The sequence below is a fragment of the Mus musculus genome, chromosome 4 (assembly GCF_000001635.26).
Source record: "Mus musculus strain C57BL/6J chromosome 4, GRCm38.p6 C57BL/6J".
Taxonomy (NCBI): Eukaryota; Metazoa; Chordata; class Mammalia; order Rodentia; family Muridae; genus Mus; species Mus musculus.
The window spans coordinates 108,948,735-108,975,711 of NC_000070.6; the positions used below are offsets into that span (position 1 = coordinate 108,948,735).

The 26,977-nt window shown below is 42.7% G+C and overlaps 1 long non-coding RNA gene across 1 annotated transcript in view; it reads right to left on the reverse strand.

Annotated features, from left to right (window-relative positions):
• The window catches only part of 8030443G20Rik (RIKEN cDNA 8030443G20 gene), a 29,235-nt gene extending 5,892 nt beyond the window's left edge, over positions 1-23,343 (reverse strand). Inside the window, exons 1-4 of the long non-coding RNA NR_040664.1 lie at positions 23,245-23,343; positions 11,252-11,403; positions 3,184-3,334; positions 547-655 (exon numbers count right to left, since the gene is read on the reverse strand). This is a non-coding gene — a long non-coding RNA (RIKEN cDNA 8030443G20 gene). The remainder of the gene's footprint in view (positions 1-546; positions 656-3,183; positions 3,335-11,251; positions 11,404-23,244) is intronic.
• Positions 23,344-26,977: the final 3,634 nt, after the last annotated feature.

Here is a 26,977-nt window from a genome sequence, read left to right on the forward strand (position 1 = left end):
TGTAACAACCAGCACTAGGGAGGTGGAGCAGGACGATCAAGGTCACCCTCCATTATATGCTAAATTGGAAACCAACTTTTGATACACGGGACCCTGTCTTAAAAGCAAACAAGTAACAAAACAAACCTAGGTCTTCCATGAAAACTCACCAAGGTGAGATTCTGATTGAGACTATAATCTGAATAAGAAAATATGACTGTCATCTCCACCACCTGTTTTCTATACCACCACCACTCCTCCATATCTGTTTCATTCCTCAGCCATCTCAGGGACATCCAGCATTGTGAGCATCCACCACTGACCAGCCTGGGTGTGTAGAGCATGTCATGAGGTCTACCTACATCTATCATTTTGAAGTGGCCGAATAGCAACTCCCTAAATAGAAAATCTCAGAGAGGAGACCTGGACAGACATGCCAATGGAGAGCAGAGCAGTCAGCAAGTCCCTGAGGAATATGGCTGGACTCCTGACAGCCTTTGGTTTCCAATGCATCCTTTCCTAAGTTCAACAATGGATGTGGATAATAACGATAATAGTCTACGGTACCTTGGTTACATCACTCCCTATCTCTGGCTTCAGGCGCTTGGACCAGATGGTTTTTGTGGGCCCTCTTGGCACCGGTGCACTTTGATTCCATGCCCATTTTCTGTAAGAGCTGAAAGTAGAAAAGCAAATCTTGGCAGGATTCTTTCATTATGAAAGCCTTCCTTAACCTATAGTACGATAAAAACACGTAAGGCTCTGCAACCTTCTGTCACCCAGCCGGGCTAATGGGTCTGGTTCCTGGGGCTGGGGAGCTCATGCCTGGCTGACCTAGGGTAGAGGTGCCTCCAGAGCAGCAAAGTAAGAGAAAAAATCTTTGTGGTGTTGAGATTGGAGCACAGACTCCCGTGCTTGAGAAGATGCGACAGGCAGCTGTGTTTAAAAACCAGAAATACATTCCAATTCAAGGAAGACTTAATATATTGAGCAATATGTGTGTGGCAGGCAGAGTTTGGAACGATCTTTCTGAGGACAACTAGAAGCCTGAAAAACAAGGGAGGAGATATTTGCATGTAGCAAGTTATCTTTAAATTTCTCTAAACATCAGACCACAGGATCAGGTCCAAGGAGGGGCTGTGGAAGAACAGTTAAGTATAGAGCCCTAGCAGCCTGACAGATTCAAGTCCTGATTTTCTTTATCACTAGTTTTGTGAGATGTAGTTTAGTTTGTGAGCTATAGTTACTTCATATGTAAGATGAAAATAATATCTACCTCACACAGCTGGTAGAATGATGTCTTAGTTAGGGTTTCATTGCTATGAAGAGATGCCTTGACCAAGGCAACTCTTATAAAGGAAAATATTTAATTTTCCTTACATCTCAAGTAGCAAATAGCAAAGGCTTAAATTAAAAAAAAAAAAAATCTCAGAGAGGACACCTGGATAGACAATTCAGAGCTGGCTTATAATTCAAAGGTTTAGCCCATTACTATTGTCATGGCAGGAAACAATGAGGATGGGGAAAGGCATGGTGCTGGAGAAGGAGCTGCCAGCTCTACATCTTGACCCACAGGCAGCAGAAGGAGACTGTGTTCTACACTGGGTGGAGCTTGAGCCTAGGAGACCTTAAAGCCCATCCCACAGTGACACACTTCCTCTAACAAGGCCACACCTCCTAATAGTGCCACTCCTCATGAGCCATTCAATCATCTGAGTCTGCGGGGGGCCATTCCTATTCAAAACACCACAAGTGACTAAATGAGAATGAGAATAAAGCATTTAATGTACAGTGTGGTACACAGGTACCAGCTGTGTGATGCTGACTACATGGTGCCATCCCAGTCAGGCAGTGATAGGGAGACAATCTAATTTCAAATCTAATGCTGTAACTTCGTAAGGGCACTAAAGACTATAGTCTAGCGAGAGCTGATGAGAGTACCATATGTGAAGGGAAAATATAGGAAGTAGAGCCTGGAATTAAATCATGGTCAGGGGAGAAGAATCCAATCAGGAAATAGAAGAGTTGAGGAATATGGCTCTAAACAGCTGTTTTGTAGAACATTGTTGGACTCCCTAAAGGGCAGGGCCATCACCAGGCACCTGACTGAATGGTGCAACCAAACATATCCTCTTTCAGGTGGGTGAGATAGTTCAGCAGGTAAAAGCACTTGTAATAAAAGCCTAATTATCCGAGTTCAATTCCAGGAACCCATGTTTAAAAATAAAATAAAATAAAATAAAATAAAATAAAATAAAATAAAATAAAAATGCATACGATCTGGCCTCGACTGAACAAAATAGAAAGTAAGGGCTTACATATTCTGTAAGGTTGAGGAGGGAGTATTCTTCCTAGAACAAAACTAAGCAAATTCCTCATGAAACCCATTTCCAATGATTCCCTCTTCCTGTCCCCACTCCAAACTCCCAATACATAGTTTGGCCATAGGAACCAAATTAGAACTGTCAGGGTCAATACAGCTTGGCATTGGTTGACTTCAGAGAAGTATCTTGAAGCTAAAAGCAGAGGAGGAGAAGGAAGAGGAGGAGGAGGAGGAGGAGGAGGAGGAGGAGGAGGAGGAGGAGGAGGAATAAAAATCAGCAGAAGCAACACTGTGTCACTGTGTTCTGGAAGTTGGGTGAGCAGAGCAGTGAACTGTTGTGAAGGAGAAGTCAGGAGACTCCATAGTCTCTACAGTTAGAATATCTCTCTCTCTCTCTCTCTCTCTCTCTCTCTCTCTCTCTCTCTCTCACACACACACACACACACACACACACACACACACACATACTTATAAAGTGCCTGGAACACTTTGTTACCCAAGCCCTGATGGTCTTTGACACAACCTTCTGGAGGCTTTTTGAGTGTAGTACTCAGATGAGGAAAACAGGTCTGTATCCATGAAGCAACCCCTACTCAAGACAGATCAAGGTAGCAAATTGCTTGAGTAGTTTCAGAACAAGGCAGAGTCTCCCCCGTAATAGGTAGCCCTACCCTGAACTCTACCTGTTGGATAGAGCTGGAAAGGACAGGCATCACATCATGTATGTTTTACATCTGGCTTCCTCTGTGCTTATGGGGAAAAGGGGAAACACATTCCCTTCACTGTCCTCCAAATTAAAACCCCAGGCAGAATTGAGCAACAGAAATTTCCTCATAACACAGAACCGTGGCCACACTCGTCACAGAGAGATGCCGCCTCACCTAGAAGCATGTTGTCTTCAATTCCCCTGATTGTCACTGTTAATTTATTCAACCAGGGACCAGGCTGGTCTTGTGCCAGCTTAGGAGATGCACCACAACAGGCTGAGCAGAATTCCTCAGGAGGAGCAATTAGCAAAAACTGGAGTTGTCTCTGTATAAAAACAAGCAGAGAAAAGAACATTAGCCTTCGTGTCTTTCTGCATTAGATGCTAGCTAAACAGATGTTTGCTGCTTTTTCAAATTCTGTGCTCTCTGAAGGCTCTGCACCTTGCCTGGGCAGCACAGGAGAACTGGCCCTGGATATGGGGGTGTTGAAGGTGAGCTGTGCCCAAGGATGTGTGCACAGGAAGCTGGTCCTGCCTCTTGGTAGTGCAGATAGGGGAGAGACACCTTCTTCCTTTCCCTCTTCCCTCACCTAATCTAAGGCAGGTGTAAGAGCCGGTCCCAGAATTAAGAGAGTGGGAAAACTGATCCCGTCCCTCACTGGCTGCAGCCCTTGGGAGAGCAGGCACCTCATCTGGACAGCACAGTAGAGCTGGTCCTGGTGTGGGGGTTGTGGGTGAGCCAGCCCCAAGGGCATGAGAGCAGGTGGACTGACCATCTCTGTTACCTGTCAGGCCCAGATTTGGGGCTCTATTGGTTCACTCCAATATCTACTCCAGTGATGAACTGCTGGAGTGCATAAATGGACCTGTTCTACCATGACATGGGGCAACAACAGGATATTTGAGAGGGATCCCTGTGAGATTCCAGGGTTGATAGATTAGCAGAAAGCGGAGGCCTTAAACCAGGCCAATGAGTCATTGCAATGACATTCACAAGCAAAGAAGTGGGGACAAAAGAGAATACTCCAGCTTCCATGATGAGATTTTTTTTTCCTCTGTTAGGGGAGGTTGCAAGGGGGTGAGGAGGAGATAAGTGGGAATGGGGTGCATGATGTAAAATTCACAAAGAATCAATAAAAAGTTTTTTAAAAATCTTTAAAAGAAATTCTGTGTTCTATGTACTGTCACCTCTCTTCAATGAATGTGAAATGTAAAGTATCACACAGTATTCTTAGTTTGTACAAATATAAAGACATGATAGACATGCAGTGGCAAACACAATATGGAAGCAGAGGCTTCCGTTTGTAACTGTCTGCAGATGGTACCTCTGTTTGTTGGGCAGAAGATGGATTAGCAGTTAAGAGTCACTCACTTGGCCTGAGCTTCGGTGGGAGACATCTTGGTTCCAGAACTCCACCGAGACTAGTCTGCACAGGTGAGAGTGTGGACTACAGAAGCTAACAGCTTCTGGGACAGGCGGGAGCCACAGAGCTTCTGAGGCTGCCCCCTTTTTAGGTTCCAGACATCTGGGCACCTTCCCTGCCAGAGGAGAGGTGTCTGCCCTGCCCGGGAGGGCTTTGCAGGAGCACCTGGGAGAGCCATCTTGGTTCCCGGATCCCTCCAAGACTAGTCTGAGCAGTTGAGAGTGTGGACTACAGAAGCTAACAGCTTCTGTGACAAGCCGAAGCAACACAGCTTCTGGGACAGGTCCTGTTTTGGGCCTTCATCTTTGGCCAGGAGGGAGGTCCGAACACCAGATATCTGTGCACCTTCCCTGTAAGAGGATAGCTTGCCTGCAGAGAGTGCTCTGACCACTGAAACTCAGAGGAGAGAGCTAATCACCCAGGTCTGCTGATAGAGGCTAACAGAATCACCAGAAAAACAATCTCTAACCAGAGACAACTATAACAACTAACTTCAGAGATTACCAGATGGCGAAAGGCAAATGTAAGAATCTTACTAACAGAAACCAAGACCACTCACCATCATCAGAACCCAGCACTCCCACCTCGCCCAGTCCAGGGCACCCCAACACACCCGAAAAGCTAGATCCAGATTTAAAAGCATATCTCATGATGATGGTAGAGGACATCAAGAAGGACTTTAATAACTCACTTAAAGAAACATAGGAGAACACTGCTAAACAGGTAGAAGACCTTAAAGAGGAAGCACAAAAATCCCTTAAAGAATTGCAGGAAAACACAACCAAACAGGTGATGGAATTGAATAAAACCATCCAAGACCTAAAAAGGGAAGTAGACACAATAAAGAAAGCCCAAAGTGAGGCAACACTGGAGATAGAAACCCTAGGAAAGAAATTTGGAACCATAGATGCGAGGATCAGCAACAGAATACAAGAGATGGAAGAGAGAATCTCAGGGTGCAGAAGATCCCATAGAGAACATCAGCACAACAATCAAAGAAAATGCAAAATGCAAAAAGATCCTAACTCAAAACATCCAGGAAATCCAGGACACAATGAGAAGACCAAACCTACGGATAATAGGAGTAGATGAGAATGAAGATTTTCAACTCAAAGAGTCAGCAAATATCTTCAACAAAATTATAGAAGAAAACTTCCCAAACCTAAAGAAAGAGATGCCCACGAACATACAAGAAGCCTACAGAACTCCAAATAGACTGGACCAGAAAAGAAATTCCTCCCGACACATAATATTCAGAACAACAAATGCACTAAATAAAGATAGAATATTAAAAGCAGTAAGGGAAAAGGGTCAAGTAACATATAAAGGCAAGCCTATCAGAATTACACCAGATTTTTCACCAGAGACTATGAAAGCCAGAAGAGCCTGGACAGATGTTATACAGACACTAAAAGAACACAAATGCCAGCCCAGGCTACTATACCCAGCCAAACTTTCAATTACCTTAGATGGAGAAACAAAAGTATTCCATGACAGAACCAAATTCACACATTATCTTTCCATGAATCCCACCCTTCAAAGGATAATAACAGAAAGAAAAAATACAAGGACGGAAACCACGTCCTAGAAAAAGCAAGAAGGTAATCCCTCAACAAACCTAAAAGAAGACAGCCACAAGAACAGAATGCCAACTTTAACAACAAAAATAATAGGAAGCAACAATTACTTTTCCTTAATATCTCTTAATATCAATGGACTCAATTCCCCAATAAAAAGACATAGACTAACAGACTGGATACACAAACAGGACACAACATTTTGCTGCTTACAAGAAATACATCTCAGGGAAAAAGACAGACACTACCTCAGAATGAAAGGCTGGAAAACAATTTTCCAAGCAAATGGTCTGAAGAAACAAGCTGGAGTAGCCATTCTAATATCTAATAAAATCGACTTCCAACCCAAAGTCATCAAAAAAGACAAGGAGGGGCACCTCATACTCATCAAGGGTAAAATCTCCCAAGAGGAACTCTCAATTCTGAATATCTATGCTCCAAATACAAGGGCAGCCACGTTCATTAAAGAAACTTTAGTAAAGCTCAAAGCACACATTGCACCTCACACAATAATAGTGGGAGACTTCAACACACCACTTTCATCAATGTACAGATCATGGAAACAGAAACTAAACAGTGACACAGTGAAACTAATGGAAGTTATGAAACAAATGGATCTAACAGATATCTACAGAACATTTTATCCTAAAACAAAAGGATATACCTTCTTCTCAGCACCTCATGGTACCTTCTCCAAAATTGTCCACACAATTGGTCACAAAACAAGCCTCCAACAAATACAAAAATATTGAAATTGTCCCATGTATCCTATCAGATCACCATGGACTAAGGGTGATCTTCAATAACAAAATAAATAATAGAAAGCCAACATTCACATGGAAACTGAACAACACTCTTCTCAATGATACCTTGGTCAAGGAAGGAATAAAGAAAGAAATTAAGGACTTTTTGGAGTTTAATGAAAATGAAGCCACAACATACCCAAACTTATGGGACACAATGAAAGCATTTCTAAGAGGAAAACTCATAGCTCTGAGTGCCTCCAAAAATAAACTAGAGAGAGCACACATTAGCAGCTTGACAACACACCTAAAAGCTCTAGAACAAAAGGAAGCAAATTCACTCAAGAGGAGTAGAAGGCAGGAAATAATCAAACTCAGGGGCGAAATCAACCAAGTGGAAACAAGAAGAACTATTCAGAGAATCAACCAATCGAGGAGCTGGTTCTTTGAGAAAATCAACAAGATAGATAAACCCTTAGCCAGACTCACTAGAGGGCACAGGGAAAACATCCTAATTAACAAAATCAGAAATGAAAAGGGAGCATAACAACAGATCCTGAAGAAATCCAAAACACCATCAGATCCTTCTACAAAAGGCTATACTCAACAAAACTGGAAAACCTGGACGAAATGGACAAATTTCTGGACAGATACCAGGTACCAAAGTTAAATCAAGATCAGGTTAATGATCTAAACAGTCCTATATCCCCTAAAGACATAGAAGCAGTCATTAATAGTCTCCCAGCCAAAAAAAGCCCAGGACCAGATGGGTTTAGTGTGACCTTCAAAGAAGATCTAATCCCAGTTCTTCACAAAGTATTCCACAAAATAGAAGCAGAAGGTACTCCACCCAATTCCTTCTATGAAGCCACAAGTACTCTGATACCTAAACCACAAAAAGACCCAACAAAGATAGAGAACTTGAGACCAATTTCCCTTATGAATATCGATGCAAAAATCCTCAATAAAGTTCTTGCTAACCAAATCCAAGAACACATCAAAACAATCACCCATCCCGACCAAGTAGGTTTCATCCCAGGGATGCAGGGATGGTTCAATATATGGAAATCCATCAATGTAATCCAGTATATAAACAAACTCAAAGACAAAAACCACATGATCATCTGGTTAGATGCAGAGAAAGCATTTGACAAAATACAACACCCATTCATGATAAAAGTCTTGGAAAGATCAGGAATTCAAGGCCCATACCTAAACATGATAAAAGCAATCTACAGCAAACCAGTAGCCAACATCAAAGTAAATGGTGAGAAGCTTGAAGCAATCCCACTAAAATCAGGGACTAGACAAGGCTGTCCACTTTCTCCCTACCTATTCAACATTGTACTTGAAGTCCTAGCCAGAGCAGTTCAACAACAAAAGGAGATCAAGGGGATACAAATTGGAAAGGAAGAAGTCAAAATATCACTTTTTGCAGATGATATGATAGTATATATAAGTGATCCTAAAAATTCCACCAGAGAACTCCTAAACCTGATAAACAGCTTCAATGAAGTAGCTGGATATAAAATTAACTCAAACAAGTCAATGGCCTTTCTGTACACAAAGGATAAACAGGCTGAGAAAGAAATTAGGGAAACAACACCCTTCTCAATAGTCACACATAATATAAAATACCTTGGCATGACTCTAACTAAGGAAGTGAAAGATCTGTATGATAAGAACTTCAAGTCTTTGAAGAAAGAAATTAAAGAAGTTCTCAGAAGATGGAAAGATCTCCCATGCTCATGGATTGGCAGGATCAATATAGTAAAAATGGCTATCTTGCCAAAAGCAATCTACAGTTTCAATGCAATCCCCATCAAAATTCCAACTCAATTCTTCAACAAATTAGAAAGGGCAATCTGTAAATTCATCTGGAATAACAAAAAACCTAGGATAGCAAAAACTCTTCTCAAGGATAAAAGAACCTCTGGTGGAATCACCACCATGCCTGACCTAAAGCTGTACTACAGAGCAATTGTGATAAAAACTGCATGGTACTGGTATAGCGACAGACAAGTAGACCAATGGAATAGAATTGAAGACCCAGAAATGAACCCACACACCTATGGTCACTTGATATTTGACAAGGGAGCAAAAACCATCCAGTGGAAAAAAGACAGCATTTTCAACAAATGGTGCTGGCACAACTGGCGGTTATCATGTAGAAGAATTCGAATTGATCCATTCCTATCTCCTTGTACTAAGGTCAAATCTAAGTGGATTAAGGAACTCCACATAAAACCAGAGACACTGAAACTTATAGAGGAGAAAGTAGGGAAAAGCCTCGAAGATATGAGTACAGGGGAAAAATTCCTGAATAGAACAGCAATGGCTTGTGCTGTAAGATCGAGAATCGACGAATGGGACCTCATAAAATTGCAAAGCTTCTGCAAGGCAAAAGACACCGTCAATAAGACAAAAAGGCCACCAACAGATTGGAAAAGGATCTTTACCTATCCTAAATCAGATAGGGGACTAATATCCAATATATATAAAGAACTCAAGAAGGTGGACTCCAGAAAATCAAATAACCCCATTAAAAAAATGGGGCTCAGAGCTAAACAAAGAATTCTCACCTGAGGAATACCTAATTACTGAGAAGCACCTGAAAAATGTTCAATATCCTTAATCATCAGGGAAATACAAATCGAAACAACCCTGAGATTCTACCTCACACCAGTCAGAATGGCTAAGATCAAAAATTTAGGTGACAGCAGATGCTGGCAAGGATGTGGGGAAAGAGGAACACTCCTCCATTGTTGGTGGGATTGCAAGCTTGTACAATCACTCTGGAAATCAGTCTGGCGGTTCCTCAGAAAATTGGACATAGTACTACCGGAGGATCCCTCAATTCCTCTCCTGGGCATATATCCAGAAGATGTTCCAACCGGCAGGAAGGACACATGCTCCACTATGTTCATAGCAGCCTTATTTATAATAGCCAGAAGCTTGAAAGAATCCAGATGCCCCTCAACAGAGGAATGGATACAGAAAATGTGGTACATTTATACAATGGAGTACTACTCAGCTATTAAAAAGAATGAATTTATGAAGTTCTTAGGCAAATGGATGGACCTGGAGGGCATCATCCTGAGTGAGGTAACCCAATCACAAAAGAACTCACACAATGTGTACTCACTGATAAGTGGATATTAGCCCAGAAACTTAGAATACCCAAGATATAAGATACAATTTGCTAAACACATGAAACTCAAGAAGAATGAAGACCAAAGTGTGAACACTTTGCCCCTTCTTAGAATTGGGAACAAAACACCCATCGAAGGAGTTACAGAGACACAGTTTAGAGTTGAGACTAAAGGATGGACCATCTAGAGACTGCCATATCCAGGGATCCACCACATAATCAGCTTCCAAACCCTGACACCATTGCATACACTAGCAAGATTTTGCTGAAAGGACCCAGATATAGCTGTCTCTTGTGAGACTATGCCAGGGCCTAGCAAACACAGAAGTGGATGCTCACAGTCAGCTATTGGATGAATCACAGGGCCCCCAATGGAGGAGCTAGAGAAAGTAACCAAGGAGCTAAAGGAATCTGCAACCCTATAGGTGGAACAACAATATGAACTACCCAGTACCCCCCCCCCCCAGAGCTCGTGTCTCTAGCTGCATATGTATCAGAAGATGGCCTTGTTGGCCATCAGTGGAAAGAGAGGCCCATTGGTCATGCAAACTTTATCTGCCTCAGTACAGGGGAACGCCAGGGCCAAGAAGTGGGAGTGGGTGGGGGGGGTGTGGGGGAGCATGAAGGGGGAACTTTTGGGATAGCATTGGAAATGTAAATGAAATAAATACCTAAAAAAATAAAGTGAACATTTATTTTTCAAAGAAAGAAAAACAAAACAAAACAAAACAAAACAAAAAACAAAACCAAAAAGAGTCACTCACTTGCCCTCTGGCAGTTTGCTTCCCAGCACCCAAGTTGGACAGTTCACAACCACATGTAACTCTAGCTCCAGGAGATTTGATGCCCTCTTCTGGCCTTGGAGAGTACCTACACACAAGTATACAAGCGCACATACATTCCAGAACACACACACACACACACACACACACACACACACACACACACACACACACAAATCTTAAAAGAAGTTTGGGCAGAGAGACTGTCCTTCTTCAGACACCCTGAAAGGGAGTAATGAAAACAGGTTTGGTACAGTGCAACACAAGAAGATCTTGATGGACTGAGAAAGTGGTGCTGGTGGTCAGGGTAGACTACAGCAACCAGGAAAGGTTTCATGCTGCAAGAGTACTTGGAGAGCCCGTGGGGATGCTGCTCATAGCCAGTGCTACTGAGCAGAGGAGGTAGAGAGTACGGATCAGAGTCTGCCTCCAGGAGCCTAGATCAGCACTAGCCTAGATCCACAGAGGAGACTCTGAGCAGGAAAGGAGGTGGAGTTCACAGGAAAGTGAAGCAAAACCACAACACTGGTCACTTCAGAAAAATGTGGGAGGTGCTTTCTACCTACCCATCAGCCACTTGTTTCTCATTCACTTGTGTTACAAGTCTAAGCAGTCATCGGATTCATTCCAGTCTACCATGCTGTAGTGGGGAGTTTCTTTAACCTGGTTAATGGCTCCTTCCTAAGTAGACCTTGGTCGACCAGATGGACACGGGGCTCTAGAAGGATTGAGTAGAGGCAATAGAAGTACTGGGTACTGTATTCAGTAACAATTCTTTCAGTTAGAGCCCAGAGAGATGCCTCAATGATAAAGTACATGCCACCACGCCCGATGACTCAAGTTCAATCCTTGTAACCCACAAGGTCAAAGAAGAGAACTGACTCCCAAAAGTTGCTCTTTGACCTCTATGTGTGCACTGTGGCATGTGTGCCCACACACATATGTATGTACACAAACAAATGTTATATATTTTTTTTATTTTAAAAAGATAATTCAAAAAGTGGGCGGGGAGGGATTACACACCTTTAATCCCAGCACTTGGGAGGCAAAGGCAGGCAGATCTCCATGAGTTAGAGGCCAGCTTGGTCTACAGAACAAGTTCCAGGACAGCCAAGGGTGCACAAAGAAACACTGTCTCAAAAAATAAAATAAAATAAAATAAAATAAAATAAAATAAAATAAAATAAAATGACAATTTTCAATTACAAGAGATATAAACACATGTTTACCAACCACAACAGAAGGAGAATCTGTTAGCTCATGTAAAGTTTAGCAGGCATATCTATCTGACATTAGGCATAGCTGGAACCAAATGATTAAGTTATAACAATTATCTATGTCTCAGCTCCACTCTCCTCTGGTGTAGCTTTATTATCTAACTGCTCCAGGCACATCCTTCCAATATAGCCATCTGCACGGAGACAAAGTGCCTCTGCTTCACAGTCTGAGCGAAAGTTATAGATCATGGGTAGAGTAGGATCAATAGTCTAGGATGAGTAGTCTAGGATCAGTCATTATGCTGAAGGATGGGGTGTTCTGATTGACCAAGCCTGAAATTGGGTTTAGTTGCATCCAAACCAGATGACCTACAAATAGAAAAGGAGTGGTTGGCACAGGGCAAAGAGGGTGTGGTTTCCAGAAGAGATGGGAACAGTTATTAAACAGGAAAAATATCAGGTGGTTCTAGGACTTACAGAGAATCACATCCTTCCACAAACTACAGCCAAAAACTAGACGGAGAACAGGTATGGGTTTTGATCCCCTCCCCCATGTAAGACTGGGAAGAGAGACTGAGGGAGCTGCTGACTAGAAGCAACTGCCTGAGTGCAGAGCAGGCAAGGGGTGGTACATATGACTGAATAGATTATGTACTATCAAGAAGGTTGGAGGGGGCGGGATGGAAATCTAGCCTTGGCTCTAAGCACAAAGCCTTATGTTTTGGTGTTTGACTCCTGCTATAAGGGGAATGGATATTTGTATAACTCACACACAGGTGTTCTCTGGTTAGTAAGCCATGAACAGAGGAGCAAAATCCATCCAGAGGGGATATCCCCAGTTCACACAAAGACACTATCTTGCAAAATTATATCTCTCACCATGCAGGAAAATAAAGTATGTTATTTTAGAAATTAGTAAGTCCTAATTCCTGGGACTGGAGAATGTGGCCTTATTTGGAAAGAAGTTGTTTGTGAATATAATAACCAAGTTAGGTGATTTAGGTGTTTATCAGACTAAGAAAAGGAAGATTTTTCATATACAAGGACATAGAACAAGGAAGATGGCATATGATGATGGAGGCAGAGACTAGAGTGATGGAGATGCAACCCGGGAAGCTTAGAACTGTGCATGAGACAGAACATCCCCTGACCCCACCTCACCACAAGCCTTCAGTGGAGACAACCTTGTGGATATCTGGATCCTGGCCTCCCAGTCTCCAGAACTGAAAGGGCCCTTTATGTGCAGAAAGTAAAGCGTGTTGGGCTTGGAGAACATAGCCTAGTTGGTAGAGTGCTTGCCTAGCATGTGAAGAGCTCTGAATTCAATCCCCAGCACCCCGTAAGCTAGGTATGGTGGTGCATGCCTTGACTATGTAGCCAGATTACTCCACAGAATATACTTAGAGCCTGAACAGAGAAGAACAAGAATGGGTTGTACTTCCCAGAGCCAGTTTGAAACCAGCCTGGGATACAGGAGACCCTTTGAGAAAGAGAGAGACAGAGAGAGACAGAGAGAGACAGAGAGAGAGACAGAGACAGAGATGGAGGCACAGAGAGACAAAGAGAGACAGACACAGAGACAGAGACACAGAGAGACAAAGAGAGACAGACACAGAGTCAGAGACACAGAGAGACAAAGAGAGACAGACACAGAGTCAGAGACACAGAGAGACAAAGAGAGACAGACACAGAGACACAGAGAGACAGAGAATAGTTTTAAATAATAGTTGTAGAGAGAGTGAGGACTGCCAGTGAAGAGGGGAGGGGCAAGCTCTCATTGATCAGGGGGGAAAAAAAAAACAGGATAAATGTAAGGCTGGAACCTCAGCATATGTTGTCCTTTGTATCCCTTTGTCCCTCTGCTCACAGCCAAAGAACTTGCTGTTCTAGATCGCAATTGCCCTATTCCTGTAAGGTACACATCTTTCCTCCTGTGATAAACCAAACAAGCAATAGACAAATGTGCCTAAGGGGTCTGGAGGCCACTTGAATAAAGGAAATGAGAATCTGATAGTCCTACTGAAGTAATGAGTGCTATTAAAATGTGTCGAGGTAAACCAAGATAGCTCTGAGCACAGGAAGAAAAGCAACATGACAAAGTTGCTTCTTCAGGGAATCCTTTGTCTCTGTCACATCCCCCTCAGCTTATTCTACCTGCTGCGTTGCATTCCTCATCAGGAAAAATTTTATTTGCTTCATAAAGGTTCGGTGGTAGCAATGGCCTGCCTTGCCTTGTGTGTTCCTGCTGTTTACGCTGAGCCTTGGGCAAGCCACTTACCCTGTTTCGGATGACTGCTCTGTCACAAATTTCTCATTTGTAAAAATGTAACAGTCTCCTAGAGCGCTTGTGAGGATGAGACAAGGTTATGTCAGCGCTCAGATGAGCGACTGGCACAGACTCCGCAGTCAGCTTTAGCTCACACTTTTATCGTGCTCATCAGGTCCCGTGCTCACTTACACATCATTTTAAAATCATAAGAACCTGATGAGATCAATTCTATTATTATCCTTATGAGCTAGGCCCTATTATTACTCTCACCTATGATGAAGAACACAGAAGATCCCCATGTAGGTCTGATCCTCCTGCCTCCACTCTCCAAGTGCAGGAATTACAGGCAGGTGTCACCGTGCCTGCCTTATGCAGTGCTAGAGGGAATTAAGCCCAGGGCTTTGTGCATGCTTTATAAACTCCCTATCAACGCAGCTATAGCCCCAGACCCAGAGAGGATGTTTAATTTGTCCTGTCACATAGAAAATACAGAACTTGAATTGAAACCCATGAATCTCTTCCCTCAATCTGTACAGTATGGTGTACTAGTTAATATGAATCCTCCCTGACTTTATTTATTTCAACAGACTGGGTCAGGAATTTGAGGCACATATTGAAGAGCAATCATGGTTTAGGGTCAGTGAGGCATGGTAGTGAAACCTGAGGCTATTCAGCCCTCCTACAAGCAGGGTAGCACCTGGGGGGGGGGGGGGAAGAGCGTTTGTGGAGACAAAGCAGCAAGGAACTTCTTGGCTTAGTGTGGCACTGGGGTTGGGCTTTGTCTTTCCTTCCCATCCTGAAGAGCACAAGAGCATCCAGAGCATAAGCCGCCATTAGAAACCCAGCCCTCATTGCAATAACCAGGACACACACCAGGGCCAAGCATCGCCGCAATCCTGGCAAGGAAAAACGGAGCAGAATACTCCCCTCCTCTCAGTTGCCCAGTTTCTAGCTCCTTTTGACTTTGGCAACCGTACTGAGTATTTTATTTGATACTGTTGGAACATCTTTCAAGAAACAAACTCAGCCGGGCGGTGGTGGCGCACGCCATTAATCCCAGCACTTGGGAGGCAGAGGCAGGCAGATTTCTGAGTTCGAGGCCAGCCTGGTCTACAAAGTGAATTTCAGGACAGCCAGGGCTACACAGAGAAACCCTGTCTCGAAGAAAAAAAAAAAAAAAAAAAAAAAAAGAAAAGAAAATAAAGGAAAGGAAAGGAAAGGAAAAGGAAAGGAAAGAAACAAACACAGTGTGGCGATCTGAATGAGAAATGTCCCCCACAGGCTCACGTATTTGGTCCGCAGTTACAGGAGCTTTTTAAAGGAACCTTTAGGCTGCAGAGGCTTCCAGAAGGACGTATCACACTGGAGGTGGGCTTTGGGAGTTCACGACCTCATCTACTTCTGGTTTGCTCTCTGCTTTTTGTTTAGGTTGAAGATACCATCTTTCAGCTTCCGGCTCCTGCTGTCGGCTTTCGGCTACTCAGTGGACTTATGGGTCCCTATGGAACCGTAAGCCCAAATGAACCCATTCTTCTTAAGTTGCTTGGGGTCATGGTGCTTTATCACAGAAACAGGAAAGTCATGGATGCTCCAATTAGCCATCCTTGTCACTGGCACTCACAGAAGCAAGGTCCTGGAGGTCAGGTCTGAGGAGTGTGTGTTAGTTGTTGGTCAGCCCCAGACTCTGTATAGATCCTGGCATATTGAAGGTGTCCAATAGCTGTTTTCAAAATGATGAGAACTAGATGTTCCTTCTGAGCAGATGTGATGGTACCTGGGCAAGGCTGCACTAATGTCTGTGCCTTCCTAGCAGAATGTCGGTGTGTCTGTCACTAACAAAGATAGCACAGAAGACATCACATGGGGGGGGGGGGGGATGAGGGATACTTTAAAGAAATCTTTAACAGACTTTTACATAGGATTAAGTCAGTGACTCCAACCAACCCAAACTGACCCAGATATCAAATGGTATTAAAAAAATGTCATTGTTGGCAGAGGCAGGTGGATTTCTGATTTCAAGGCCAGACTGGTCTACAAAGTGAGTTTCAGGACAGCCAGAGCTATACAGAGAAAACCCTGTCTCGGAAAAAAAAAAGTCATTGTTGATCAACTAATATCCAAGTGTTGTATTTAACATGCTTGGTGGTTATTCAGTTTAGATGACTGCTTTCAATCTCCGAGTTTGCTGATTTCAGCAAATGATTCATATACATTATCTGGGTCAGAGGCATAGACTTAGAGTACAACTATACATTAGCTTAGGTTATAAAAGTTGATCTCTCTCTCTCTCTCTCTCTCTCTCTCTCTCTCCCTCCCTCCCTTTCCCTCCTTCTCCACTCTCCTCACTGTGTAGCTCTGGCTGTCTTAGGACTCACTATGTAGATCAGACTGGTTTCAAACTCAGAGGTCCACCTGCTTCCATTTCCCAAGGGCCGAGATGAAGGTGTCTTCTCTTAAAGGCAGGTTAAACAGTTTGAATACATAATGGGCTATTAGTTTTAAGTGACCTCGAGGTATTTATTAACTCCGGCTGTGAGATCCAGCAAAAGTTCCAGGCTCCTAGAATATAAGAGATATCTACATGATATTGCTTTGCCTTATATACCAAATCCATGGAGTCAGGCATGGTGGCATATGTCTGTAATTCCAGCACTGAGGAGGCCAAGGCAGGAATATCAGTAAGTTTAAGGCCAGTATGAGCTACATGAAACCTTGAAGAAAGAAAGAGAGAGGAGGGGAGGAAGGAACAGGGGTAAGGGTGAAAGCAAGCAAGTAAATAACTGGATGTTTCTGCAGGACTCAATAACGAGAGCCCCATCCCAAACAAGTGGAAGGTGAGGACCAGCTCTGAACTCCACATACATACAAAGGCACATGCACACACATACACACACATACACATACATACACACATAGACACACATATATACATATACATACACACATGCACACACATACATACATATACATACACATATACACACATACCACATACACATACCACACATACACACACATACATACACACATACGTACACACATATACACATACACACATACACATAACATCACTTTTCAGGTACCTGGTGTTTATGCTACCTTACAGAGTGTCACTCATTCCTCATCATTAAGATTTCCACACCCTGGGACGGAAGAGATGCTTCTGAAATTAGAAACAGCAACACACAGTGGCTCATAACTATCAGTAATTCCTGTTACAGGGACTTCAATACCCTCTTCTGGCCTTTTTAGGCACTGTGAGCACACAGTACACAAACATTCATGCAGACAAAAACACTCAAATATATAAAGTAAAAATAAAGGGAAAAAAAGCCACGTGCTCAAACTGATCCTACAACATAACACACTGATAAGCTAATCTTCCGACTGTGGCTACTTGAAATATAATAGTCTAATTTGTCATTCCTCCAGGGGAGATGGTTTCAAAAAAAGTCTTTGAGAGTCAAAGACTATGGTACGATAGCAGAAAATGACAAGAATGTTCTCTATCCATAGCTCATTAATTCCCTCTGCAGTGGTTCATGCTTTTACTCATCCACTTTGTAAGTACTCCTTGAGCATACACTGCATGCTAGGTCTTGGGTTAGAGACTAAAGATGTAATGATAAGAAAATGGGTTTCGGGCTGCAGAGATGGCTCAGCGGTTAGGAACACTGACTGCTCTTCTGAAGGTCCTGAGTTCAAATCCCAGCAACCACATGGTGGCTCACAACCATCTGTAATGAGATCTGATGTCCTTTTCTGGTGTGTCCCAAGACAGCTACAGTGTACTTACATATAATAAATAAGCAGATCTTTAAAAAATAGAAAAGAAAACATATTTCCTTCCTTAGTTTATTTTCTGTGTTGTTGGGGATCATGTGTGACTCAAGCAAGTGACTTACTTCTGAGTTGTACCCTGTCCTAGTTAGGGTTTTACTGCTATGAACAGACACTATGACCAAGGCAAGTCTTATAAAAGACAAGATTTAATTGGGGCTGGCTTGAAGGATCAGAGATTCAGTCGATTATCATCAAGGTGGGAGCATGGCAGCATCCAAGCAGGCATGGTGCAGGAGGAGCTGAGAGTTCTATATCTTCATCTGAAGGCTTCTAGCAGAATACTGGATTCCAAAAAGCTAGGATGAGGGTCTTAAAGCCCATACCCACAGTGACACACCTACTCCAACAAGGCCACACTACTCCAACAAGGCCACACTTTTCTTTCTTTCTTTCTTTCTTTCTTTCTTTCTTTCTTTCTTTCTTTCTTTCTTTCTTTCTTTCTTTTTCTTCTTCTTCTTCTTCTTCTTCCTCTTCTTCTTCCTCTTCCTCTTCCTCTTCCTCTTCCCCTTCCCCTTCCCCTTCCCCTTCCCCTTCCCCTTCCCCTTCCCCTTCCCCTTCCCCTTCCCCTTCCCCTTCTCCTTCTCCTTCTCCTTCTCCTTCTCCTTCTCCTTCTCCTTCTCCTTCTTCTTCTTCTTCTTCTTCTTCTTCTTCTTCTTCCTCTTCTTCTCCTTCTTCTTCTTCTATTTTATTTATGAGTACACTAGCTGTCTTCAGACATACCAGAAGGAGGCAATGGATTCCATCACTGAGTTCAACTCAGGACCTCTGGAAGAGCAGCCAGTGCTTATTTTATTTTATTCCTGAGACAGGGTTTCTCTCTGTATAGCCCCAGTTGTCCTGGAACTCACTCTGTAGGCCAGGCTAGCCTCCTGCCTTTGCCTCTCAAGTGCTGGGATTAAAGGTATGTGCCACTACTGCCCGGCTGCAGCCAGTGCTTTTAACCACTGAGCCATCTCTCCAGCCCGGGCCACAACTTCTAATAGTGCCGCTCCCTGGGCAGAGTATATACAAACATCACACACCACTAGCTCAAAAGCAATTTTTTTTGTTTTGTTTTGGTTTTTGGTTTTTGTTTTTTTGAGACAAGGTTTCTATGTAGAACCCCGGCTGTCCTGGAACTCACTTTGTAGACCAGGCTGGCCTCGAACTCAGAAATCTGCCTGCCTCTGCCTCCTGAGTGCTGGGATCAAAGGTGTGTGCCACCACGCCCGGCTCAAAAGCAATTTTTTAAAAGCTATAATTCAGCCAGGCATGATGGTGCACACCTTTAATCCCAGCACTCAGGAGGTAGAAGAAGATAGGTATCCGTGAGTTTGAGGCTAGGCTGGTCTACAAATCTAGGCCAGTCAGAGCTGTTACACAGAAAAACCCTGTCTTGAAAAACCAATATATAATTCAAAGCAGCAACAAGAAATACAGAGCCCCTTGGATTAGACCTAACAAGGAGGTACATTCCTTTAGGGAGAATATGATACAAATTTACAGAAAGAGATTAAAGGCTTAGACAATGGAAAATTGGGCCATCACGGAAGATGTGTTATAGTTGTAGATTGTTATAAATTGTCAATTATTATAAGATTAGAAAAAAGATCTAGGGGTGTGGAATGTAGCTCAACAGTGCAGCACCTGCTCAGCACTCACAAGAGCCTGGGTTCAACCCCCAGGACCCACCAGAAGACGAGGAGAAAAAGTCATATTCTGCTATGTCATTGGTAATAGTGGCATATTTTCACAAATTTTTTACTTTAATTGTGTCCTCTTATTTTTAAATAATGTATTTTTATATTTTAAAATAAAAATACTTAATAAATACCAAACAGCCTCAAATTTATACCTGGATCCAATTTGATTGTCATTAATTTCAAATAGGCACTTTCATGGAGCCTAGCTTATTCCTGTAAGGACCAAGACTAGGGCCTACATAAGAAGTAGGAATAGAGATACCAAGGTCTGTCATAGAACTAAATAAGTAAGATTTCCTATTTTTTTGTCAAAAGTATAGAAAAATAGGCAAAGAATCTATATTTAAAAAAGCCTGATGCAAAATAAGGTCAAAATTTATGCCGGGCGTGGTGACGCACGCCTTTGATCCCAGCACTCGGGAGGCAGAGGCAGGCGGATTTCTGAGTCCGAGGCCAGCCTGGTCTACAAAGTGAGTTCCAGGACAGCCAGGGCTATACAGAGAAACCTTGTCTCAAAAAAAAAAAAAAACAAAAAACAAAAAACAAAAAACCAAAAAACCAACCAAACAAACAAACAAAAAAACAAAATTTATATCATAGAAAGTATTTGTAGATCAATTGTGAAAAAATAACACTATTCAATAATTGATTATTAGTATGGGAAAATTAACTTTCATTCCAACCTTATACTGTATACAAATTTCAAGTATGGATGTGTTTAAGACTTATCTCAGTTGTTTGTGCAGTTATAACAATTGCATACATAACTTGTACTCCTGTACCAAGGAATCTACATTAGGAAGTCCACAGCAACATTGGTTCCAAATATTAGAAAGCTAGAAGGGGCCCAAAGGTCCTTCAGCTACAGAATGGCTAAGCAGTTCACATAGGGGACTATTATACAGAACTGAGTATGAACTATGTAGCTATATGTTTGAACTCCTGTAGTGAACGGGTCCCAGAGACAGGTCACAGAAATGAAGATGTATTCATTCATTCACTAGTTGTCCTGCACTTGTCTCTCCGGATTCACTCGCCATACTTCTTTGGTTCCAGGAAGGCAGAGATTTCCATCAGTAGCCTCCTTTGGTTTCTGACTCTGGTTTGGTTAGGTTTATCTCCTGGGAAGGAGCCCGGAAGGCTGAAGTTCCAAAGGGTGGCAGGGTTGGCTGTTATTCTCTGGTCCTTTACTGCGCCTTCCTGTAGTGTAGCTCTTCCCTGTCCTTGTGAGTCTCAGCTCCTATCAGCTGTCCCTCCTGCCACAACCCACTGTGTCTCTGATTTCCAGTACACTTCCTTCCCTCCCCTCTGCCTCCCTGTTCTCTATTCTCTCCCCTTAAACCTAGAGATAAGAACACTGTTATCAGCTCCAGAAAAGCAATTTATTCTTAGGATCTTATCATATCCTGCTGGCACTCTCGTAAATAGTTTCTTTAACTCTGCTAAAATTATCCTAATTTGAGTGTATCATCTGTCTCCTGCCAGGATCCTGACTAATACAATATTGTCTAGGGGTACATAGATCATATAAAGAAAAGCAGGGGAATTATTACTATAAAATTATTATGACTCTGTGGGGAGGGAAATATACAGAAAAATGAGTCCCATGGGAGACTCCATTTGTATGACAATATCCTATTTTTCACCAATGCTATTTATGGAAACACTTATTTTTTGATCACTCTTTATGAGTTTTTTCCCCCTGAGACAGGGTCTCATGTAGCCTAGGCTAGCCTAGAACTCCCTATGTAGCCGAGGCTTGCCTTGAGCTCCTTATCTTCTGTCTTTATATCCCTAGTGCTAGATTTACAAGTATCTGCTGATTATTATTTTTTTAACATGACCTCATATTTTGTAGACTTTTTAATATATTTTACAATAAACATTTTAAATAAGAGACTGGGAATGTAGCTCAGTTGGTAGAGTGTGTACCTAGTGATAGGTTATTTCTTCACCAACTGTGAAATGAGCCAAGTCAAGCCAGATTAGGTTATATTAAAAGCAGGTTTATTGGGAAGCTGCTCTTCAGCAAGCCAGTTCACTGGCCCCAAGGACCGAGGGCAGGAAGTCACCAGGGGGGAAGGGGTATGGGGAAGGGGAGGGAGAAAGAGAGAAAAGGGCATATGTTCTGAGAGAGAAGAGAAATAGAAAAGAGGAGAGGAAGGGAGGGAGGGAGGAAGGGGGATAGTGAGAAAGAGAAAGGAGAGAGAGCAGAACGAAAATGTCTGGATTATATAGAGAAGAGTCTCTGGGGCAAGGGCAGCCCAGCCTCTGGGCTGGAAAGTTCAGGGTTTGGGGCAGGATATGCCAGGTTGAGGGATGTTGGGAGAACCTGGAGGCCAGGTCTGCTTTGATATGTAAGATGCACACCCCGGTTCCTTTTCACAGGGTCCAAAACCAAACACCTAAAATGTCTGACACCCTGGGTTTGGACTTCAGCACTCTATAAGCTAGGCCAGCCTCAGCTATTTAGGGAGTTTGAGGCAGGCCTGGGATACACGGGACCCTGTTCCAAAAAAGAAAAAAAGTTCAACCTCATTCCAGAATGGGTGGCTAGCGTTCAGTAATCTATTGAATATGTGGTTATGATGGGCTCAGTTTCTAGTGCCAAAATTGTTTCTGCCTGTTCTCATAAGAACATGGTCGTGAAGGATTGGAGCCTCATCCTTGTGACCTTGTTTGCCTTGATTGCGTTCTCAAAGATCCTACCTCCCACGATAGTCATCTGGGGTTAGGATATGAACACATGAATTTGTTGGGTGGCACAGCTCAGTCCATCACAGGGTCACACATTCCTTGGTTCTTATTGCCTCAGACTTAATGAGTCATCACAATGGAACCGGTAAACAAGCCCCAGGTCTTGGTCAGCAAGAAAATAAAGACTGTGTCAGCTGGCTGAGAGTCAATAATACACAAGCTGAGTAGTCTAGTGAAAAACTCTTTGACAGGCTTCTCAGAGTACTAAAATATGTGGTCCCTTTCAAGGAACCACACGAAACAATTAAAACTGTTCATCAAACATTGTTTTGACTATTCCATGTTTTACCCATTTGTTAACAGAAATTCAAGGGCAACTGTCACTGTGAGTGCTTCTACTAACTTGACACTAATCAGAGTCACCTGGGAAAATGGAACCCCAACTGAAATATTATACCCATCAGATTAGCCTGTCAGCCAGTCTATCGGGTATTTTCTTGATGAATTATTGGTTTGGGAGGGTCTAGCCCTCTGTGAGTGGGCAGATGATCCTGTGTTGTATAAAAATATACTGCAGACTGAGCAAGGCAGGGAAGCAAGCAGGGACTGCAGGGAGCGGTCTTCCTCCATGGTCTCTGCTTCCGTTCACGTTATCAGGTTCCTGCTTTGGCTTTCCTTGATGCCCTGTAAACATATATTTAGTTTAACTGTTTCCTTGTGTGCATTTCCTTGTAAACAGTCAAGCTAAATAAACCCACTTCTCCCCTTTCCTCACAACAGAAACCAAAGGAAAACACAGCGATAGCAAAATATTATGGTTCAAAGGAATGTTAAAGTTAATACAAGTGTACCTGGGAACAGTCGGGGCGAGAAATAAAGGGCTTGCAGCGGGCATGAGACAGCCAAGCTGACCAGATAAGAGGATTGTTCCACCTGTCTTGGAAGGCTCTAACTGGCTCCCAAGACAGCGTCCCCCACCCTGCAGCCCAAGTGCATATTTAAGGCATCACAGTCCTTGCGTGTATGATTGTATCTATTATAGCTAATCACAGCTAAATTGCAAGGACAGCTTCCAAGAAAGCTTCCACCCATGCCAGGAAGGACACTGTTCCTGTCTAAATAGGTGGGGGTAAAGGAAGATAGGAGGTAACCAAGGCAAACTGTAATTACATCCTGCTGACACATCTGCTAACAGAAATGTCCCTTTGTTGTTACATATCCTTGAAGATCGTTAGGTTCTTCTCACAGAAGCCAAGACACCACGAGTACTCTATCGGTGGGTCTGAATCCTCAAAAGACCTAAGTTCATTATTCTATCACTTTCGTTATGGTTTTGACAGCCACACCCCCTTGGTAGGAATCATGGTGGAAAATACCTAAAAGGAAAAACTGGTCCACCACAATTTGGGACAGAATAAGCATCACCTACCTACCACATGAATATGCTACCCACCTCATAAATATTTATATAATCACTTTAAAATCCACAATGCAGTAGCCACCCTGATGCTTCTCTCTGTGGGGCAGCCCACTTCAGGCCTCTTCGTGCTTGGTTTGCCTAGCATTACAGACTAAGCTTATGCTTCTCTCCTAAACAGATATCTGCTACTGTGCTGAATAAGTCTCTGTTCAAACTGTGTTTCTTGACTGAATGAAGCCCTTCAAGAAGAGAAGAATTGCCAGGCAGTGGTGGCGCACGCCTTTAATCCTAGCACTCGGGAGGCAGAGGCAGGTCGATTTCTAAGTTCGAGGCCAGCCTGGTCTACAAAGTGAGTTCCAGGACAGCCAGGGCTATACAGAGAAACCCTGTCTCAAAAAAAACAAAAACAAAACAAAACAAAAAAGAGAGAGAGAGATTGAGAGAGAGAAGAATTGGAAACACACCTCCCTCCCTCAACACCCCAAATAAGACCCCTGTCACTGCTATACATTTATAGTGCCCAAACCACATAAAGTCTCAGTGTCACAAACACCAGACGCTCACAACCGTAGCATCAGGAATCAGAATCAGGACATTAGTGACCTCAGCCCTCGGGGTTACTAAGATGACATCAGCTTGTTAAAGACCCTGTTTTTCATGAACATCATTCCTTTTGGGAAGCAGTGCTGAGAGAACTGCTTTCCTCAGAGCCCAAGGAAGAGATATCACTTCAAAAGCTAAGAGAATTTCTAAAGAGATGCTTGTGAACATAGACTTGAGCTTAAGCGTTGGTGGATGGGAAGAAGTGAATAGGGAGAATAAGAAGCATTTCAGGCTGAGGTGACAAGCAGGCTGAGAGTGAGGATCGGAATGCTAATCTGGGGCATTGATCCCGGAGGGAACTTCTGAATGGTTTAGACAATGACCCAGATCAGATGATGAGCACAGGAAATTGGGCTGTTGGACCAGTTCTAGGGAAATAGGGAAAGGCCCCTTCCTTCCCAAAAGCAAAGACAGGATTGCAATGTCAAGTAATCATTGACATTCCTCAGAACATGGCCTTCCAAAGCTACATTTATGGTAAACTATCTTCCCAATAGTTTCTTATGCCTTCTAAAGCTGAAGACCTATTCCTTGGCTTGTGTTGGGTAAATGTGAGCACTAGACAACCTCTCACACACTTTAAAAAAAAGATCTAATGAGTGCGAGGTACTGTCCACATTCTCAGCACTATGGAGATATAACACTTGCCAAGCGCTCACTGTGAGCTAGGCAGTGTTATCATATTTAGTTCTCACAATACATGCACGAGAAAGATTAGGTTGCCCTTAGTTTACACAAGAACAAATTTAGATTTGTGGAGAATGTTAGTCTCATGGCACTAAAGCCAGGATTTGACCTCAGCATTTTTGACTCCATAGCCTCCTCTACTGTATAAGGTTGTCAATATTACTGTGGGTGTGTTCATCTAGTGGTTCAAAGATATTTGCTAAACACATAGTACACATTAGGCTTTGTGAATAAATAAGAATGGTGATCAAAACAGCAGAGTAACTTGTTTGTTTGTTTGTTTTGAGACATAGTTTCTCCATATAGTCCTGGTTGTTCTGGAATTTGCTCTATAGACCAGGCTGGCCTCGAACTCAGAGATCTGCCTACCTCTGCCTCCTGAGTGCTCAGATTAAGGGTGTGCACCACCCCACTCACTCAGCAGAGTAATTTTCTAATGTAAGTTTATCAGGATAGATTGACACAAATCTCAGGGCATAATTTCCTAAGAATATCTGTCTATCTATCTATCTATCTATCTATCTATCTATCTATCTATCAATCAATTATCTATGGAACAAGATTTCCTATAGCTTTAGTTGACCTTGAACTTCTGATCCTCCTGTTTTTACCTCCTGAGTTCTAGGATTACAAATACATGCTACTACACCTAATTTCGTAGGAATGATGAGTCACTTAGTCATTCAACAAATATTAAGCTTAGTGTGTGCTATATCAGGTAGTAACTAAGAATAATGATTCTTATGCTGCCAGGGGAAAAGAAGAACCAATAAATCCAGTATCAGAGTTTAAGATATACCATAAAGATAACAGAAATCATGTAAATACCCAATGGCGAGAAGGTTGGTTTGCTTTCAGGGTAGATCAATATTCAATATTATACTGGAATTACCAATAATTCCTTAAGACTCTTTACTTGATATTGTTACAGTATATTGTTACAGACTATAGAGGATGGCAAATTGGCACCAACATTCCTAAACTCTAACAAGTACTCCCATGCCCCTCTAGGTGGATTTATAATTAATATTTATGAAGCATATTTATTTATTAACCATCTACTCTGTGCCAGGCACAGGCACCTATTAAGCAATCTTATTGAATTCTTACGTCAACTCCATGGAGAAAGCATTATTGGTCCCTCTGTATAGATGAAGGAACTGAAATCCAGAGAGATAAGGTGACTTAAAGTCACCTGGTACAGTCCACCCAATAAGGGAACTTAACTTCTACCCTCTAGTGTTCTTCCATTTCTGAGCTGTCGGCCCCGAGTCTGGCCTCCTTGGATAACCCATGAGCACAGGATTTAGTTCTAAACATACAAGAGGAGCTAGACACATGAAATAGGAGGCTTTCTTGAAAAGTAAAGAAATCCTCTTTTTTTTTTTTTTTTAAAACCAGTGAACACAACTTCTAAACACACAAGGTGAAGTAGTCACTCCATGGGTCATATCTGGCTACACAGTGGATGAAGGCCATGCTTTAGTACAGTTAGGCAAGGCACCCAGACCTCTTGAGTCTTCCCACCAAGAAGGGTGGCTACTGAAAAAAGAAGGCGCCAGCAGACAGCTCAAGAACACCCATCTGACGACTCTTCAAGCTGCAAAGAAGCAAGTGGAGCATAAGCTATAAAACAGAGTGACTGCTCTTTACTAAGTTTACAAACAAGCATATAAATAGTGAACTGGATTCCTTTGATCCCTGGCTCTGTAAAAGAAACTAGCCCACTCCTCGCAATTTCCATGGAAAACCTCAGTCCACAGGCCATTAAGTGATGGGGCAGGCAAATTTCTGAGTTTGAGGCCAGCCTGGTCTATAGAGTGAGGTCCAGTACAGCCAGGGCTACACAGAGAAACCCTGTCTCGAAAAAAAAA